Source organism: Cygnus atratus, chromosome 2 (genome assembly GCF_013377495.2).
Source record: "Cygnus atratus isolate AKBS03 ecotype Queensland, Australia chromosome 2, CAtr_DNAZoo_HiC_assembly, whole genome shotgun sequence".
Classification (NCBI taxonomy): Eukaryota; Metazoa; Chordata; class Aves; order Anseriformes; family Anatidae; genus Cygnus; species Cygnus atratus.
In genome coordinates, this window is record NC_066363.1 from 97,793,522 (window position 1) to 97,813,501 (window position 19,980).

Consider the following 19,980-nt stretch of genomic DNA (forward strand, 5'->3'; position numbering starts at 1 on the left):
TGTGGTTTTGGACGCAAACACAGTATCACTGATTAAAAGTGTTGTGGTGATAAAGAACAAAGTGTGGATATCTCTTTCAAGTGTGCTAGACCCAATAGTGCTCTCTGTAAATACAAGTAAAGATTGATCCACTACTGTGGAGGGGCCCCTGGTGAGTGAACATGAATGTCTGTTTTCTTCTTCATGAGTTGCATTCGGGAACTATCATTTCGGAGGATGCTTTTGTTTGTTTTGGGTTTTGTCTTTAGTTGTCCTTTACTACTAAATTTTTATGCTGCCATATGGCTGAAATGCCCTCAGCAGCAACGGAGCCCCATTGTTTCGGATCCTTTATACACAAAAAAAAAAAAGGGAAAAAAAGTCAGATTTGTACTGTTTTGGAGAGCTAATTCTCAACAGCGATGAACTTTTAATGCAAAAAGATAGAGTGGAGAGATGGAGCATAAGGATAAGAGAAAGGGAATCTAGTCTGTATGATAATGGTATGTGTAACTATCAAATTCTGAATTAACAAGAGTTAGTTTTGTTTGGCCTTTGAAAGGATTTCCTTGTGACACCCAACAGAGTTCTGTTGTCTGTTCTACGCTGAATATGCATCTGTGATCTAGAACTGTGCTGTCCTGCTGCTACAAACTTCTGCTGAACTTGCACGTAGTCAACGTGGTCTCTGTTGCAACCAGTATGTACTCGGAAAGGATCATGAATGACTCAGTACAGGAGAGAGATAAAATATTGCTGGGTAGAGTACTGCGTGTTTAAGGAAATGGATCAGGAGGTGACTGCTGGCTTTGCTTCCAAAGATAACCATAAACTATCTCTGGATAATTCAGAAGTTTATTAGATCCATTGCGACTCTACATCTGTGAGGCAAAAGCAGGGGGCCAAACTGTCATCCTGACTAGGGGGTTTGTACCTTCTTTTGGCGCAATCTCTTAATTCATTAACTTGGACAAATGCAGGTTTGTACAGAAAAGTTCTTGCTACTGGCCTAAACAAGCATAAAATTACACATAAGGAAAAATTCTCTCAGGGGGAACTGCGATACGTTGACAGCATGTTCTCTTTGATAGCACACTTCAGCTTTTCATTGCTAACTTTTCAAGATACAGTAAGTCACGATATCCTCAAACAGGAAAGTTTCATTTCTACTGAGGTCAGTTCTAAAATGGTACCTGGGGAAGGGGCCATGGTTCCCTGTGGCTTAGTGCTTTCCAGTCATCCCTACTGGATCAGACACAGACACAGATCTTGCAGCATGGAGTTGCACTGTGCTTTTCTTTGGTGGTTTGTTTGGTGTTTTTTGTTTGTTTTTAAAGAGGCAAAATTAACTTCTTTTTTTCCTGAAAATATCAGAACTGTGGAGCTCTCTTCCCCCTTTTACTTGAGCAGGAGGTAGGCTCTATTCTGCGTATGGCCAGGTGGCACTGAACGAAGCACCGTCTGTCGTTCTGCCAGCTTCAGCTGCAGTGCCGGTAGATCCTGAGGTAGGTTTTGTGTGCAGAGCTCAGGGATGTAGCTCGATACTGTGCATTCAGAACAATCCCACAGCGACCCCGACTAACCGTGATTCATTGCTTATGCTGACACCCGCTGCTCTGTCCTACACTTTATACTCGTGTGGATATTTGCCTAACCCTGCACAGGTGGGAGAACTTCTGTCTCCATGAGATTGCCATTTGTTTTGACAGGCGTAGGCATTGTCACTATTGCTTTTTGAGTTCTTTTTTGCTTTTCAATCCCCTATTTAAAAAGGGAAGGGGCAAAATGCTAAAGAAGGAGCTGGAAAGACTTTAGCATCTCCTGGCTGCATGATCCCTTTCTCGGGAGGTGATGTGGTAGTGTCAGGAACTTGCTAAAAGCTGGGTGTTACTGTCGTTCAGTGACCTTCTTACTAGGAAGCTTCTCTTGTTGTAAACACGGTTGATTGTGGGACACAGGCTGTGACTTTAATGCAAAATAACGGCAAGCTGATTTCCAGCCACAGAGGGACATTTGTGGATAGCTTTAAACAGTATCATACAGCTGTAGCTGGTCCTCATAGTAGATTGCTTGGGGTTGGTTGTGATGCTCAAATTTTGGTGTCTTGGCTTGTCCAGCTGTATTTGCAGAAGTACTGGCTCGTCAAGGAGGTAATGCCGGGCCTGCCCCCTCCTCAACCCTTATTTCGTTCACCAGCCCACTTTGCTTTACCTGTCCAACTCTAATCTCTGTATCAATTTTATACCAAAGAATAGGGGAGCTCAGATGAAAAATAACATGAATATGAGTTTAAATTTTAACTTTCGAAGTTTTTCAAGAGAAACAGTGGCCTTAAGTTGTGCTATGGGAGGTTTAGTTTGGCTATTAGGAAGAATTCCTTCACTGAAAAGATTGTGAAGTATTGGAACAGGCTGCCCAGGGAAGTAGTTGAGTCACCATCCCATCCCCGGAGGTCTTCCAAAAACATGTAGATGTAGAGCTTAGCGACATGGTTTAACAGTGGGCTTGGCAGTGGTGGATAAAAGGCTGGACAAGATGACCTTAGGGGTCTTTTCCAACCTAAATGATTCTATGACTCTATGAAAAAAGAAAATCAGTCCGGTGAGACAGCAGATTGTCCTAAAATAGATGTTATAACCATGGTGCAGTTATTCCCTCTGGCATGAGAGGGAAATTGCGGAATTTAGTAGTTTTCTGTAATTCTGTAGTTTTTCATTATAAAGTAGAAAATCATTCTGTTGTTCAAGCTGTCCGCATTGTCCTCATTGTCTTTTTCCTTTTCTCAGTTTCTTGCAAGACTTGACCTGCCAGAAACCACTGGTTTATCAAAATGACACCAGAAAGACTGGAATAATTTTCTGAGCTGGAAAGGATAGATTTGCATTTCAACAAAAAATTGTTTTGCATTTTTTGTGTAGTGATTGCATCTCAGAAGTAGGAAATAAATACTGCTCGTACCTTTCCTTTTGGTGCATTTTTGTGCTCACCTAAAGCTTTTTTTCAGGGAAAGGGTTGAAATTTTGTTCTTTTAAGATTTCACTTTTTGCAAATTGTGTGTAGGAAACCTTGCCCTGTTTCCTATGCACTAGAGAAATGTGGTGAAAAGAGAGACAGGATTTCAGAGACAGCAGTTGGCTGATCTTTTTTGTTGTTGCTGTTTTCAAGTTTGAAGCTTTTATAAAGTACAGATATTTGCATTTTCATATGAATTCTGTAGTTTGGTTATGGCTTATTAGGTGACTACCCATTTTTATGGATTTTCTTTTTATAATAATAGCATTCAAGCTTTTTTTTTTTTGGCAGCCATTTGATACTTTAAACAGTAACGGTAGCTCTTGGGCGTCTAACCAGTTAATATGCCAGTAAATTAATGTAGTGCTTCACGGTAACATCTAAACTCATGAAATTGCTTTGAACATGGCACTGATGTTTGCCACAAAATTAGTGCACAACCATTTTAACAAGTCTGATCCTTATGTTTTTTTGTTTTTTTTTTTTCCTCATCTGCACCACGCACAAGCTACAGGCATCAAAGAGGCGTAGGGTTTTTCTCTTTTTCCTGGGGACTGGGTTTGTTACTAGATTCATTAGCAAAGGCAGAGACCTGAGCCAGTGGTGCCTGCTGTACTTTCAGCAGTGCTGGCCTGGCAGGGTGCTCTCACTGTAATTTGTCAGCATGATAACAGTTCAATAATTGAGTTATTCATGAATTTAATGCCTGCTATACAGTGTACAGGATCTGCAGAATTTTTTTCCCTTGTTTATTCAGAGTGAGTCAGTATTGTTTTCCACAGCACACATTGTGTCTGAATGTAAAAGTTAGGATGGCTCAGGGTGGCCTAATGTCACGTGCTGCTGTGTGGTGATTATGAGGCCTTTTGCTAATTAGCTAACCATGAAAACAAGTTACTCCTTTCCCAGTGTATTTTGTCATCTTTGTCCAGTTAGCAGCCTGCAGCCCAGGGCAGTGGTCTGTTTGCACAGAAGAAACAGACTGCTTAGTGTTCTCCATCACTGGTCCTTACGTACCAACCAGTTTGGTTAAGGCAGGATTTTATCTGCAAATGAATTAAAAGTGCTTCTGAAAGATCATTATTTTGAGGTAGGTAGCTGACATAATGCTGTTGTCCCATTTCCAGTGTTGTTTTTGTTTGTTTGTTTGTTTTTGAGGCTGAATAAATGCTCAGTTCTGGTTTGAGTGAAGAAAGCAGAATACTCCTCTGCGGGTCAACCGCTCTTCTGTCCTTTTAGCTGAAACAGATGTTGTCATTAAAGTTTAATTATGATGTGACTCACTTTTGATGTAATGCTTAGGAGAAAACCAGAGTGATGATTTTTTTTGTACAATTTATTATGAGAATACATGCCTGGAAACGTCAACTGAGACTGGTAATCCTTTTGTGTCTTGAGAAAAGTATTAAAGCCACCTACTTTGACTTCCTGCATAATAAGAATTAAGGAATTTCATGGGGTAATTCCTGGATCAAATCCAAAATATCTGCTTTAAGCTAAAGTCATGTCATATTGCAAGAATTGTGTGAATACAATGGATTCTCCTCAGGCTTCCAGTTGCCAGTTATCCTGGTTGAAGGTAGGCACGTTGCTGAGGGTGCGTGCCAGGGACTGTATCCCAACGTAACCTCTGGCTGCAGGGCTGGGCTCCTCTGGGCTGCCTGTAGCACACATCACGGGAGGGATCCTGAACCACTTTTTATCCTGGCTAGATGCAGAAGACAGAAGTCAGTGGGAAAAGGGGGTATGGAGGCAAATATTTCTTGCCCTCATAACCACAGTAGGTCAGTATTAAGTCTGTGCTTCCCATCCAGTGTGCTATCAATAGGGTGAAATTTCAGTTCCTTGTGATTTCTTGTCAGGATTAGATAGGGCTGAGTTCTGGCTTGGAGCTCTTAGTGGTTCCTTCCACTCACACCTCCATTTAAGCTTCAGTCACTGGCAGTATTGCAATTAGCTCTATTTACTTTGACTAAAATATGGAGATAGCAAGTTGAGCTTATAAACCAAAAAATCCATCAACCCGACCTTCCAGTACTGAAAGGGGGTGGTGGTCTGGAGTATGGAAAGTTGTGGACTTTCTTTTAAGCTCAAGTTGTTGCCCAAAGAGCATGGAAAGGAGGTGAGAAGGGTGTAGCAGCTGCCTCCTCTCTGCCAGCAGCTGTTTCTTCATGAAAGTACCAGCAGATGTGTAATGGGTGTACATCTGAAAGCATTACAGGGAAAGCTGAGCAGCAGAAAGCCCTCTGTGAAAGGATTGTGACACTGGAGAACGACATCAAATTGTAAACACCCCTTGCAAGTCATTTTGGTGCTCAAGTGACACTGACAAAATATTCTTACTTCTACGCTGAGTCAATCTAAATGTTGCTTCGGTGTAATGTATGACATTTGTAACGGTGTCCACAGGACTGAAAATGAATCAAATGGTGGTGTGAAAGCTGGAGAGTGAAAGCAAGAAGGAATGCAGAGTGTTTGTATGAGTACAAGAAAATGCTGTGGGACTTGGCACCTGTTGGCTTCCCCTTGGCACTCCCATCTCTGTACCACAGAGCTCTGAGACTCCAGGACTCCACTACCGTGTCAGGCAGCAAATCCAGTCCGTACTCAAAGCTATAGTTCAAGCAAGCTGTCTGTGGTGTGGCTTAACATCCTAAAACACACACCTTGGCAGCACTTGCACCCTAGTTCAGCTCTGTGGGCACGACAAGTACCCCTTTAAGCGCTGACAAGGAGCCCCACAGCAGAAATTCACATCTGAGGTATCTATTTTTGATGGGGAAAATAGAATTGAAAAGGACTAGTATTTATGTGTGTGCACACACTGGTACTTGTACAGAAACATCCTGGTAGTGACAAGACTGCAGTGGCTTCCAAGCCTTGCGAGCAGCAGCGAACAGCCACGATAATGCTGCTCTTTCTTTTCTGCGCTGCTGAGAGCAGGCTCGCTCTCTAGAGCCTCCCCTATGAAAAGCCAATAAAAAGCTTGGCTTTCTCTAGACCTTTTAATATTCTTACTTAATTAGAAGGAACCATTTTTTTCTGCTGGATGGAATGCATCTCCATCTGAACAGGAACTTTAAATTAGCCTGAGTGATATTTAGTAGCTGTCATCCGTGGTGGCTTGGTTTTTGTTTTTGTTTATTCCTTGCTGCAGCATCTTAAAATTGCTGCTGTGTGAGATATTAACCATGGAGAACTAACAGTGGCTGTGGTAGTGCTAACAAGGAGGATTGCAAGAGAAATCAGTGTTTTGGAGACGAAACTCAGTTGTTTAAACAAACACGTGTATGGCTGCTGTTGCAAAAATACTTCTAGATCTCTTTTCGTCTCAAGTGACTGCCACAGAAATTGGCTACAGATAAAAAAAATTCACAAGAGTTCTGATTTTTGTTCTGAAAGATCTGTAATAAGATTTTCTTTTGAATCTTTGTTTGGGGAAAAGTGATTGAATATGCCTCTTGGAGCAAAAGAATGACAGGTTTTGGACACCTGACTAAGTCACCACATAACATTAGTATAAATAGACTTGGTTTCGCTGAAATCAGTGGAGACAAAATGAAAACATTGATGCTTCCAAAACAGATACTGAACATTCGAGAAACTTTTCTGCCCTGAAATATTTAGGGAATCCCACTTATTTAATCAGGATGTGATGACTCTTACTTGCCTTATCTAAGCACGTGCTCCTTTTTTTTTTTTTTTCAGTACAGTAACTCTGCTGATTTCAACAGCTATGCAGTGATTATATCTGAGTTTTTAACAAGGCAGATGCTGATCTTAGGTCCATGGGGGGTGAACTTCTCGACCTAGCTAGCAGACTTGAGAAAACCATCTGTCACATCAGACATCCTGCATGCTGCCGAGGCAGCTTCAGGCAGAACGAACATTTCCATTTCCTTGTCTGTAGATGTGTTGCAACCCAAAGTCGAACGGGTAGCTGTGGGACTAAGTGGATTAGGGGAGCTGGAGTCTATTGAGTAGAAAATTTTATTTGTGAACTGCTGAAGGGCTAAGTTTGAAGTACACTTCTGACGTTTATTGTTGTAAGTGGACTGGATTTTTTGCGAAGCCTATTCGAGCTGGAGTAGTTCTAGATGTGATGTAGTTTTGCTTTCTTCTGTGTCACCTATTCGTCAGGTCTGAAATGTTCCATTTTTTCAGTTTCCTAAGATAAGGTTATGGAATGAGCAGGGCTTTGCCACATTAGTAATGTTATCCTGTTGCCTTTTACTTTCTTTCAGGCCATCCTTTGATTTCTGTGTTATTTTTGAGTGACTAGAAAACTGCCTGGTGGAAAAATTTGTCCTCCGCCTTGCTAGGGGACAATGATTAACGAAACTAAACAGAGGAACTTCCCCAGATTTCAGCAGAATCAGGAATATACCTTGAAATATTGTCCATGATTTCCTCCTCTATTCCTAAAGTATTATAGTCCAAGTGCAGAGTCATTCTAGCATTATCTCAGTTGTTGTTCATCCTGCAGAAGCACCTAGCTGAGGACTAGGACCTCGTTCATCCTGTAGATCGATAAACATAAAGAATATAAGAAAGGCACTCTGCGGCTGTGACAGCTGATTCCCCTTTCTCAGAGTAAGTACTTCCTCCACCAAACTGCTTTTGCACCGAGGAGATTGTTGCTCTCTAACTGCAGTACAAGAATCAAAGTGCTGCGGTTTTTGCAGGTGAACTGCAGTTGGAGCATAAAGCCTGTTCTGCCTGGGAAAACTCAGTAGCACAATCACAGCAGCACAATTACTCTGATTACATGAGTGCTTCATTAGCACCCTCTGTACATGCTATTCCTCCTCTGGACACAGTTACAGCCACACTGTTCTCCCTGTACCAACATAGCTCTGCCAGTCAGTTTTCCCTGAAGGCAAACCGTTAAATAATTTCTCTTTCCTATCCATCTAATCAACAATCTTTTTATATTGACTCGCAATTTTTCCTCCAATTGTAAGTAATTATAAGGGTTGAAAAATGCCTTAGTAGTTTGAGTTACATTTTTTCCACCCACGGGGTTTTTTTGTTTAACGTATGCGTTCATTACAAATGTCTCCTCCGGTGAAAACACGAGGCCTTTTCTAATAAATTTTTCTTTCGTCCCTTGTAAAAGGGCCCTTTTTAGCTCTACTTAAAGTTTAGGTGCCTATTATGTGATTTCTGAGTCTGAATGTTCTTGGAAGTTATTTTTGAGATTCCAGTAAAAAGAAAGTAAGAAAAAGATAGCACGCAGAGCTGTTCCCTCAAAAAAAAGTAAGTCAATGTCTTGAAATCAGCATGCTGCTCAAAACTGCACGCTGCTTTGGCTAGTTATCATGGCTCCCGGCCTCTTTGTAATAAATCACTATTGACATACACAAATATCTGACTTTTCTAGTGGGCTGCCTGTGTTTTTCAGCATATCATAATTGTGTTTTTTATCGGGAATGGAGTGTGAGAAAAGGCTTATGTCTTCATTCATGCGCATGCTGAGTATAAGCTGGTTGGACACAGGGAACTATTTAAAATTAAAGCATTTTCCCCACCATCTATATTAGTCTACGTGTATTGACATAGCTGGGATGCACAACTGCTACATAAAGACTTAAATATTTTTAGGGCCAGATTCATAATTCAGATTTTCTGATTTAAATACAAATATAGCCCTTTTAATGTAACAGACTTCTTTTCGTTGAGGAAGTACAGCAACATTTGATCCATATGATGGTTTTGCTTATTTTTAATTGGCTTTTTAAATTAATGATTAAAAAGGATTTTGGTATGAAGGGTCTCAGAATTTTGGACAGAAGAGATCTGAAATGTGTAATTTTGTTTGATCTATAATTTTAGAAGAAAAATATGTATAAAAATAATTATATTTTAATGTGAGTGAAGTATCCCAAAATTTCCTGGACACGGAAGTTTAAATGAGGTCACATCTTTCTGAAAATTGCAGTTTATTTGCACGAAGTGTAGGTTTTTAAGAGTCCTTCAGATCTTCTTGAAATGTCACGATTACAACAGTACATTTATTTTCAAGATAATATTTGCACACGAGTTAGTTAGTAAGCCATGTTACTGGAAGGAGGGAAAAAAAAGAAAAGGAGAATTTAGATTGATGGGGGATTTTGTCAGGCTGCGTTTATGCTCATTTAATGCACTGCATATGTATCTATTTAATTCACAGTGGAATCTAGGCTGTTTTGTGTGTTAATTGAGGATGGTAATATGCACACAGTGGAGATGCATAGACAATTGCTTTATCTCCATTAAAAACTGGGAAGTGTGTCAGTCTTCTGTAGACTTTGTTACATAGTAGTACTGACTGGAGTTCTTTCTTATATGCTATTTGTGCTAAAATGACCTGGATCAGAGGTGGTGATTGTTGGTTTTTTATTATTATTATTTTATTAATATATGTACAGGTAAGAGGCTGAGCACTTTTAAGATTACTGGTGAACAACAGTGTTTTTAACAAAGCAATTCAGGAATCAAAAATGCATCACAAGACCATCTTAGTGACTTGAAAAATGAAATAATGTAAAACAAACTTCAAAAGGTTGCAAGTAAAATGACGTATATTTGTAGGAGAAGGTAGGATAAGACAGCATGGAGTAACCTCGTGCTTTGTTAACTGCGTTATCTGTGTGCAGCTTTTTAGCCTGGTGCATGTTTTCTGAGAGTAGAGATATTTATTTATGTATTGTCTTATATGTTAGTATCTGCTTGCACTAACAGCCTTGGATAAAAGGCACCTACGGGTTTCTGCCCATGGCTTTGGGGAAAGACACGTGTATCTGAGATTTAAAACACATCTGTATCAATTTTGTCATTCTTAAAACTGCTGCACTATTCGACACGCAAGCTCTCAAACTTGAAATCCATACATAAAGGCTCTCTTGTACACTCGCGCCTTCGGACTTAGTCTGGTGGTCTGCAGATTCAGCTGTCATCAGACAATGCAGAAGATGAATTCCAGGTCTCTGAAAAGCTTTCACTTAAGCAATCCTGCCCGCGGTTCTACCTCAGCCTTTATATTTGATAGCCGGCATATCTCAGATGATCTCAACTCCCAGGGGAACATGAGAATAGAGGCATTCTCTGAGTGCATGAGTGGTTAGAATAACACTATGTTTAGCGATCAAATGAACGATCCCTTTGAGCTTTCGAGATAGTACCCCCTCTCACAGGGCGTCGGAAAGCATTTCTTTAACAATTATGCAGCAACAAAGCACAATGGGATTGCTGGTTGTCATCATTTCTTTCAGAGGAGAAAAGTCAGAGTTTGTATATTACCTTTGTGTTAGGATCTCAAATTCAACTGATTTGGCAGACAGGGAATACAACCATAATCTGTTGTTGCATCCCTGATGTTAGCGGAATAGGCTGCAGCAAAAATACGTTTAAGATTTTTTTCAGGTTAAGACAGATTTTTTTCCAAAGATGTCACCTGCCTGCTGCTTGTTCTTTTCAATCCATTTTCTGTTCTGTCCACTTTTGCATTAATCAGGTTTAAAACCCTCCTGGTGTAAACAGAATGTGAATTACCAGCTGGGCTTTTCTTATGCTCTAGGTCATTTCTCCAATGTATTGTTCCACTATGTGACTATGGTATTATATTGCTGTTGTCCACTCTTATGTATCACCAGTCTTTTCCCTCTGCTTTGCTCCCCACGTGTTCTTCTCACCTACTGCTCCATTTCTCTCTGTCAGACCTTCTTTTGCTGCATTTGCGTCCTTCCATCTGGCTGCTTCATTCCTTTTCTTCATTATTTTCTCCCCCTCCTTACACTGTGGTCTTTCTTTGCTGCCAGGGGTCAAATCTATCTCAGTTGCTTTCTAGCAGCTACTCTCCTAACAAACACCCGAAGTTCTCCTTGGTTATTAACCTGGGTGTTACCACAATTAACACAACTGTGCTACACAGTCTTACCCGTTCCATCACCCCTTGCATCCCTGAATTGTTTTGTGTTTTTTTTTGTTTAAAAAAAAAAAAAAGTCCCTATGTTAAGAGTCAATTTTAAAGTTAGTTAGGTATACGTATTTTTTAAAGGCCATTTTTTATTTGTAACAAACTGACAGGATATATCCCAAATGTGAGATCCTGCAAGCCATGTGCTAGGAAATATTCCAGGCTTGGACAGATGAATTACTATTGAGATGACTTGGGTTAATAGCACTGCATGGGGCTGTTGTGACCGTTCTGCTGTAATAACAAATTCTAGTCAAAACTTGAGACTTCATCCTTGAAACAGCAAGTTTCATGTAAAAAGCTTCTTCTAACAAACTATATTCTTTTCTGATAGAAGTCTGCATAGTCTGTGAGTCTTTAAGCAGATTTTGGGCCTAAAATGCACAGAATGAGAATGCAGACAAGCACAGTCCCTTTCTCAACGGTAAAATAAATTATAAATACAACACTAGGTAAGTTCTGTAACAAGTTGGTCACACTTTCCAGTACTGAAAATATCATCATCCCTGCATGTCTGCTCAACAAATGAAAGAAATTTAAATCTAAATTAAAATTGGAGTCTGACCTTGTGTCTTTAATCTGCTTACTAGACAGGCTGTTTTTATTTGCAATTGCTTAGGAATCAGAATTGTTTCATTAAGATTGTGCCAGCAGGGATAAAAAATACTTCTGCTATAAAATATCACTGAAGTATTTGCACCATAAAGTACATTTCACAAACCACAGATCACTTGTACATTGTAATTCACAGATCTTCTTAACCTACTGTGACTGAGCCTCTGTAGCTGCATCTAATAATGTGGGATTAGGTATCTTGGTTTTATGATTATCAACAGAACTTTTATTAAATGGTTTTAGCAATACATGGCGTCTCTGAAAAGCTGAAAATTAAAGAAAGCAGTACAGGCTTGCCGTCGGATTCCTAAGCATGTAATAGACCAATTGGCCAATTTACAGGGCTTGAATATGTATATATTCAAAGGGCAAAGGAATTAGCTAACCTGAGAATTTCTAAAAATGTTAAGTAAAGCCGTTCAGTAGTTTTGCTTTGAATCTGGAAACAAATATCATGTTTATATGTATAAACATGTATGTGTAGGATACACAACTGTTGCTCAGTTAGACAGCAGTACAATGCACACACAAATATATATTCTGCGTTCCTTTGGATGTTCACGTTACCTAATTTTTTCATCCTAGAAAAGGAAGAATAGAAGATTGCAAATTACACGGATTTGAAATTAAGATCAGGTGCTTACATTTACTTTTTTTTTTTTTGCTAGAGCAATGCCCACACCCTATTAAAATCTCAAAGGAGGCTGTAATCTTAAGCAAACATGCCGGTTCTGAACCTTTGTGTTGCAAATCATGAATACGACTACGTGCTTATTAGGCTGGGGTTGATGCCTTCCTCTGGCTCTTGGCAGTTGTGGAAGATGGGGAGGAAGGAGCGGCGAACTGGATGAAGGGTGACAAGTGACATCCTAACGGGTGTTCACACGCAGTGCATGGCCTCGGAGATGCTACGTGAGAAATCACAGTTGTAAACTGGGTGAAACTTAATGTGTTAGCATCTTTTTATCTTTCTTAATACGTCTGCTGAAGCAGTATCTGGATTAGCCAACAGCTAAGGAAATTGAAAGTGCCATTTTCGTGAGATAATGTTGAGGTTTGTGAGTGCACAACATTGAACATGTCAAAGATTGCTTTTCATTTTAATGGACAGTGTGTAGAGAATTCAGCTGTCTGAATAGAGTTCTGCACCTGTCCGTGGTTCATAAGCCATTGGTGTGGGCCTCAAGCTAATATTCCTCGTGTTTGTTAGTTTTACTGTTTTGTTGTTTTGGTGTTTTTTATTCCTCTCTCCCTGTTCATTAAATTGATGCTGCTTCCAGCTTGCCATCTTCAGACCAAGGAGCATCTTTTTACTTTATACTATTTATCTATGCTTCAGGTTTATGTTCACTATTTAGGAAAGGGAATGAATTTCAGTCTCGAGTCATATCTGAAGTCTTGGGCCATTAATATGTCTGGAATCTGTCCTTATTGCTGGTGCTGGTTTTAGAAAACTTTTGCTCTGTTAAAGCATTGTATTTGTCATCTGTTGTTGTGCTTTTACTAATCCAGAAAAATCCAGTATCAGCTTTTAACTGTATGCGACCTGTGGTACGTCCTACTCTGCTTCAGAACCCCTCTGTGATACTAAACCCAGCCAAATCAGGCTGATGTGTGCATGAAGCTTCCTTGGTCTGAAATCAAGCTCTGGGTAGATTGAGACATTGGTAGTCTGCACTTCTAATGAGGTAGTTGATTTTTAACAAGAACTTTGCTCCTCTGCACAGCGGTTAAATGTTTCTTCATAGAAACGAAATTGCTGCAAATTTCCTGTGTTGTTATATCTTGTCTAAAATGAAAATTGAAGTCTGGGTTTTGTTAAAGTAGAGCCTCGCAGTGGAGTTTTAGTAGCGAAAGAGGCTGGCTGACAGTTGGCTTTGAGCCGTTCATAATAAGGAAATGCACTTTGTTGGAGTTTGCATTGCTGGAGTGCCCGAGGCTGGAAATGGGGACATATCAATTTGATATTTGATTTGATATTCTTTATACATTGTCTTATGTTCTGGTTTTTTTTGGTTGGTTGGTTGGTTTTGTTTTGTTTTTTTCCTCTCTCTTTCCCATCAACTACATATTTATTCACCTAGCAGGCCTGGGTGGAGGTGTCTTGGACACAGTGTTTTCAGTTTTTGACTTGGAAATATCTTATGGGCAGTAAAGGAAATTTTAAAGTGCTATAGCTGAATTTAATGATCACATGCTGAAGGGTCTACCACAAGCTGTGCTTTGTGATACCTGCTGAATAAAAGCCGCATGCATTTCTCCCTTCTCAATCTTATTTCCTCCTGTTGGAGGAGAACATGTCCACTAATGAGTCTTTTAGGTAGCAACAAAGTGCTGCATAACTGTGATCCCAAGGGACAAATCCATGCTGGTTTTGAATGTTTTGTGATGGGCATTTAGCACATCCACTCTTCTTGGCATCCTGCTGCAAGGTTCTTTCAGTATGCAAACAAGTAGGTTTAGGGTCCGAGTCTACTGCTGACCTTCTTTTCCTTTTTCTTAATGTATTTTGAGTCTTGTGGGTTAGTATCTTGCTTCAGATTTGAAATGTAAATAACACAGATGAAAATGCATGATAAGTTGACAACGTTATCCTATCTGTTTGAGTATGAAACTGATACAAAATAAATTTAAAAAATAATAATTATCAAAAAGTTAAGCAATCAATTTCCATGATGTGGGTGGATTTTCTGAAATACCCAAGGTAAATTTTTTTAATGCTCTGGAAAAAGTATCTGAAAAACCATAAACCATATGTGTTGTAAATAATGAAGAACACTAAGCAGAGATGTGAGCTCTAGAGAATATCCTAAAACATTTCTACCTTCACAGCTCAGTCTCTAAGAACAAAATTGTAAATGGAAGGGAAGGACTAGAAGAATCTGGATCATGCAAGTATAAGTAATGAACGCTCCGCCAATATCATGGTCTGGGAGCTCAGATATGCAAAATAACTTGAAATCTGGGAGTCTGTACAGGGTTTTTTTGGACAAGTTGAAGTTCAAAATAACTGAGGTATGGCTGTACGTGAGCTGAAGCTGAAAGGTGAAATACTGACACCACTAAACTTCTCAGTTTGACTGGAAATAGTGCCACTAGCTGTGTGGAGTTTTGTGAAAACGATACTAGGGACAGCCAAGTGAGATGGGTAGAAGCACGTGTACAGCAGCCATCTGTAACATCCAGTTTCACTTGGCTAAGCCCTAATTTTGTACTTCTGCTACTAGCGCATTTTTGAGCACGCTGCAATCTCTTTGGAGGGGCTGGTTAAGCAAAACCTGCCCCAAAAGCAAAACTCAGCAGCCGTTGCTTTACTGCCAGCCCCGCCAAACGCCCCATTTCAAACACAGCCCATTTTCAGAGTAGGGCGATTAAACATTTTGCTTGTTTGCTTTTAATTTCCATTAGACTTTGCTGCCAAAACAACCTGGGATACCAGTGACAAAGCTGAAAGTTTGCTCACTAGCAATTATCAGTGTTTGTCTTCAAATGCAAAAGCCTTTTCCAAGAAGGAGGTGGTTTAAGGCAGTAACTGCACAATGTTTAGAAAAATATTTATTTTCATTTTTAGAGACCGCTTGCTTATAAATTGCTGCAGGTGAATGCATTGCATTGCAAGCTGCAAGAAGGGACATATCAGCTTAGGGAACTGTGATTTTGTTATGCCTGTGTGAGGCAGGAGGAGAGGAGAAGCAAAAGAACCAGGTACAGAGGGTGAGTGGCGTCTCCTCCTCCTCCAGCAGCTGGATCTCAGTCTGAAATTCATGGCATGTGTCTCTCACACCGACCGTGATCATGGGTGGAAAGCTCTGAGTGCTTGGCTCAGTCCTCTCCAGATGCTTGCTTCTGACGGACACAATACCAGAGTGTTCGCGTCCCAAGTGGGGTAGGAAAGTTGGCTGATCAAGCATATAGCTGGTCCTGGAATCTAAAGATTTATTTCTGTACTTTACAATTCTTTCTTGCTGAATGATTATATGCAGACTATTAAAAACAAAGAAGTGTTTCTCTCTTCTTTTGAAGTGGAGGAATAACCGGACGCACAGGATGCCTCTAAACTGCAGGACCCCAGGGACACTTTCCAGCTCTTTCTTGTGTCTGTGTGCTGGCTTCTCCCTGCACTCATGTGCATGCAGTCCCTTCCTTCCCAATTCTGATTGCTTATGTCTGTGTTTCCATCTCACAGAAACCTGAACGTTCAGGCTGATGACAGGACTTCAGAGCTCACATCCTGCCCCATAGTGTCAGCACAGCTATATAATCTGAATACATCAAATATAAAAAATAAAAAATAAACAGGAAAGGCAGTTTTCCTACTCTCAGATCACTGGGGGTATGGAAGAGGCTGTTCTTATTTTATTTTGTTTATTGTATTTTATTTTTGAGATTTACAGCAACCAGTAGCCTTGATCAGTTTACAGTTTGGGTTTAGTGGATGCAGGAAAGACTTAAGGAGTGTGTTTTCCAAGTGGGGGAATGTGTTTTCCGTGTGTTTCCCATAGTGTTTTCCAAGCAGGGATCAGCTCAGTTCTGAATCATGACACTGAGCTATTCCTGTCAGACGGGTGAAGCCAGTAGTCCCTGATACATATGCGCCTTTTCAGAAGTAGAAGAGTTTCACTCAGTCATATTTTTAAGACTTTACAAACTGAGTAAGGCAAAGAGGCTTTCTGTAGAGGAGGAAAAGACATTGCTGTAGCTGTTTTCTCTGGTATCGCTGGCATCACTGGCATCTCTCCAGTCAGCATTCAAGTGCAATGGTATTCATTTTTTCAAAAGCAGAGCCTCTTGCTCTTTTTCAGCTGGTGTTACAAAACATGCAAAGACAGTCTCTTCGAATAACTTTCCTTTTTCCAATCACTGACCTTTTAGCTCTGTTTCTTTTTATTTTTTTTTTCATTTTGAGTCGTTCTCTGGCTACCGTTCAAGGCATATTTGAGCTAGCTCGCTAAACCTGCTGCTATTCCCGAGTTATTAATGCTCGTGCTCTGTTACTGTTGGAGAAGCTTTTTCTTCCCACTGTGAGCAGCTTCACTGGCAGAAGGTAACCTGGTGCACTGATCAGGGCCACGGTGCTGCTGCACTGGAGTGCATCCACCCTTACCTTTTGCTGACATTTATGCATTTGCTTGGAGTTTGTTAAAGGAATTACCTTTATTCAGGCAGCAGGTAGGCTGGCATTTACCAACAACCTCAAATTTGTGTGTGTGTGCATGCAGATTAGTGGTGACAAAAAGGTGCAAAAGTAGTTGTGTTGCACACACTGTCTCAGGTGTATCAGTGGCTGTACTGACAGTGCTGTACAGGTGCAGAATGGCTCAACAAAGCCGAGATCTGGTTGTACCCATGCAATTATGTTACGTCCAAGTGAACTGGGGTGGATGTCTCAGGCCCTGCCACTTGTGTGAAGATAGATGGCTTGTAATGACTTGGAGACCAGTGGAAATAATCTTCAGGAAAATGAGCAGATCTACACTGCAGTGTGAGCACAACGGTGGCTAAAGATTAAGCAGTCTTTCTGCTGGCTGGTGGTGGTGGTGGTGGTGATCGTTAGCACTCGGCCTGCCCCCTACAACTTCACCCACAGTACATTAGTGAGAGGCGGACTGCTCTTCCAGTTCACTCCTACCGTATGCAGGAAGCTTGAAGCCTTTTTATGAAGTGTGGCAAGCCTGACAGTGGAAAGAAAAAAAGATGTAACCAGCATGACTTCAACTTGCAATCTTCTAGTCAAACTGTTATGAATCGTAAGTCAGATTTATATTAGAAAAACTAAATGCCAAGCTAGCAGTGTTTTACAGCTACAAGTCAAGTTATCCTGTATCTTCTCATTTTCTGTACGCAGTGCAACACACTACTTATACCATCAGTAGAAGCACAGGATGATTTGACAATTACAGATTTCAACCAAGTTGTGTCAGCCACCTGCAAAGAAAACATGGTCCTTAATTTTATTCCTTTCAGGCACAAAGAAAATATTTTCCTTGTCAGAATAAAAAACTCTGAATTCAGAAATGGGGGGATGTTCTTCTGTTCCAAACATTAGGTCTCTCTTGATTTCTTTGTTGCTTGATGGGCCTGTCTTAATGTCACAAGAAGGATTGTCAGGAGGAGGTGTGGGTAGGGAGGAGGGAATTTGTTTCAGTAAATGCCTCTTTATGACACTTTCTGAAAGGCAAGCAGTCAGAGCTTTAGGCTTTTGCAATTGGAAGCTTCTATCCTAGTTAGGAACCGCGTACGTTTTGTAAGAAGCAAATCTCTTGGTTTGTTAATCACCACGTGATTGCTTTCTTGTTGCTTTCATCTCTCAGGTAATACTATCCCCAGTGGGCTTCTTTGCTGCTGGAAGGGATATCCTAGAGGTTCAACCCCTCTCTAAGTGTCTCATTTTATTTATGTAGTTAGGATAACTCACATACTGGAAGCAACTTTGTGTAAACCACAGTTGCAGATGGAAACAAGATGGAATCCTCTATTATTCTTGCACTTATCAGATTGGACACTGATTAGTTTTCTTTCACCGGTGTCTGAAAGCCAAAGATAACAAAGGAGGACTCCACAATAACTGTATTTGGTTTTGTTTTGGTTTATTTGTCTTGTTTTGCATTTTGACGCTTCCAGGCTGCAAGGGAGCAGTAGGACTGGCCTGCCCAGGCAGGGGAGGCAGGCTGGGACCCTGGGTGACAGCGGGGCTGGCACCTCACACCAGAGAGCTTCAGCCCAGCAGTGCCCCAGGAGCGGAGCAGAGCAGGAGCAGGGATGGCTGTCAGGGTTGGACACCATCCGGTGACCAGCAGGCATGGCTGTCCCTGTAGTGTCACCGAGGGTGTCACAAAACCGTGACTTGCGGCCAGCCAGCCCTGGAGGCTTCTTGCAGCTCTTTCTCACAACTGAGCAATTTTCCAGCAGTCTGAGCCCAGGCGACAGCTGCCCTGTAGCAGAGCTGACCTCGAATGCTGGCAGATAAACTTCTGGGTGTACGGCGGAAAGAGGCTGCAGAGCCTGCTGGTGTGCTCAGCACCCTGTCTGGGTGTGTTCGCTAATCTATGAACACCAATCTGGAGACACATGGGCAATTTTCTAGTTACCTCTTCCAGCACACGGCACTCCTGGAGCCTGTGACCCCCCTTGGAAGGCTCCACCAGTTACCCAAGTTTCTCCAGGTAACCAAAGTCTGTGATTTCACCACAACTGACTACATCCTAAATTGAGAACTGAACCAAATTACAAGAGCTTTATAAATAGATTGCATTATTTATGTATTTCCAAAGGACACACACAGATAGTGTAGAGTGTGTTGATAGGAGAGACTTCTTATTTTGCCAGACAGCCACAGCTTGTGGATACAGAAATGCCCCTGAAGCATTTACCTGGAAAATAGATGACCTTTCATTTTCAGAGATAACACAGCTATTTCCTGCCTATGGAGCATTTTATACCATTTGTGAGTTGTCTCCACAGCTTCCTACGAGGTAGAAAAATGAAAACTTCCTGCCGAACAAATTGAGGCAGGGTTGTTGTGTCTATTTCAGAAATGCACACTGGCTCGGACACGCGGGCACACGCGCACGCGGCTGCGAATCGCAGGTTGGGGCAGCACCTAGGCTGCTCCAGGCACCAGCAGGGTGCCGAGGGATTTGGCAGGACTTGGGCTGCCCTGGGGCTCTGCTCGCAAAAGGGAGGCGAGGTATTGCCTGGCTTCCCAGGCTTGCACCTGCACTTAGGGTAACGGGGAATGTGCGTGTTTGGTGTACGTGTAGTGCCCTGTCATGGTCCTGGCGTGACCTAACACATCACTCACAGGCTCTGTAAATTATTCTGGAAGTGGTGGTTTTCCTCTTTCTTGTGTATCCTGGGTGGATAGAAAGGAACATCCCCAGTTTACACTTGGAAAAATGTGTTCATACAATATTTCAGATTGTGTGCCTTTATCGTGCTATAGTTTTACTCTTTACAACTAATATTTCTTCTTGTTGAGTGTGCTCTTCATCACATAAAACGTGACTTTATTTTGCTATTTGAGCCTGTAAAAAGTTTGTGAATTCTTTTTTCTTTCTTTTCTTCTCTTTTTTTAATAGCAGTAACTCCCACGAACTGGTACAAGGCTTGGTACTGTGCAAGCAGTTTTTCACTCTTAGAATGCTGCTAATGAAAAGCAGATATTGTGCAAAGTACCATCGATCACTGCCGCTGTTTTATACAGTTTGTCACCATTGTTCGTCGTATAGCATTGAGTCACATTTAGGACTATGGTACAGCTCACAAGTGTTCAGCAGGGGAAAAAAAGTGGTTTTTAATTCTTTTTTAAACCTTAGTATTTATAATCTAATACCAATGGCTTGTTAGTATATAGAAAATGTCTGATGTGACCTCCTGTCTATATGAGAACAGATTTATTAACATATTTAGAAGTGTAT

The 19,980-nt window shown here is 41.0% G+C and overlaps 1 protein-coding gene across 31 annotated transcripts in view; it reads left to right on the forward strand.

Annotated features, from left to right (window-relative positions):
* The window catches only part of MBP (myelin basic protein), a 115,599-nt gene that overhangs the window by 58,056 nt on the left and 37,563 nt on the right, over positions 1 to 19,980 (forward strand). The window lies entirely within an intron of this gene.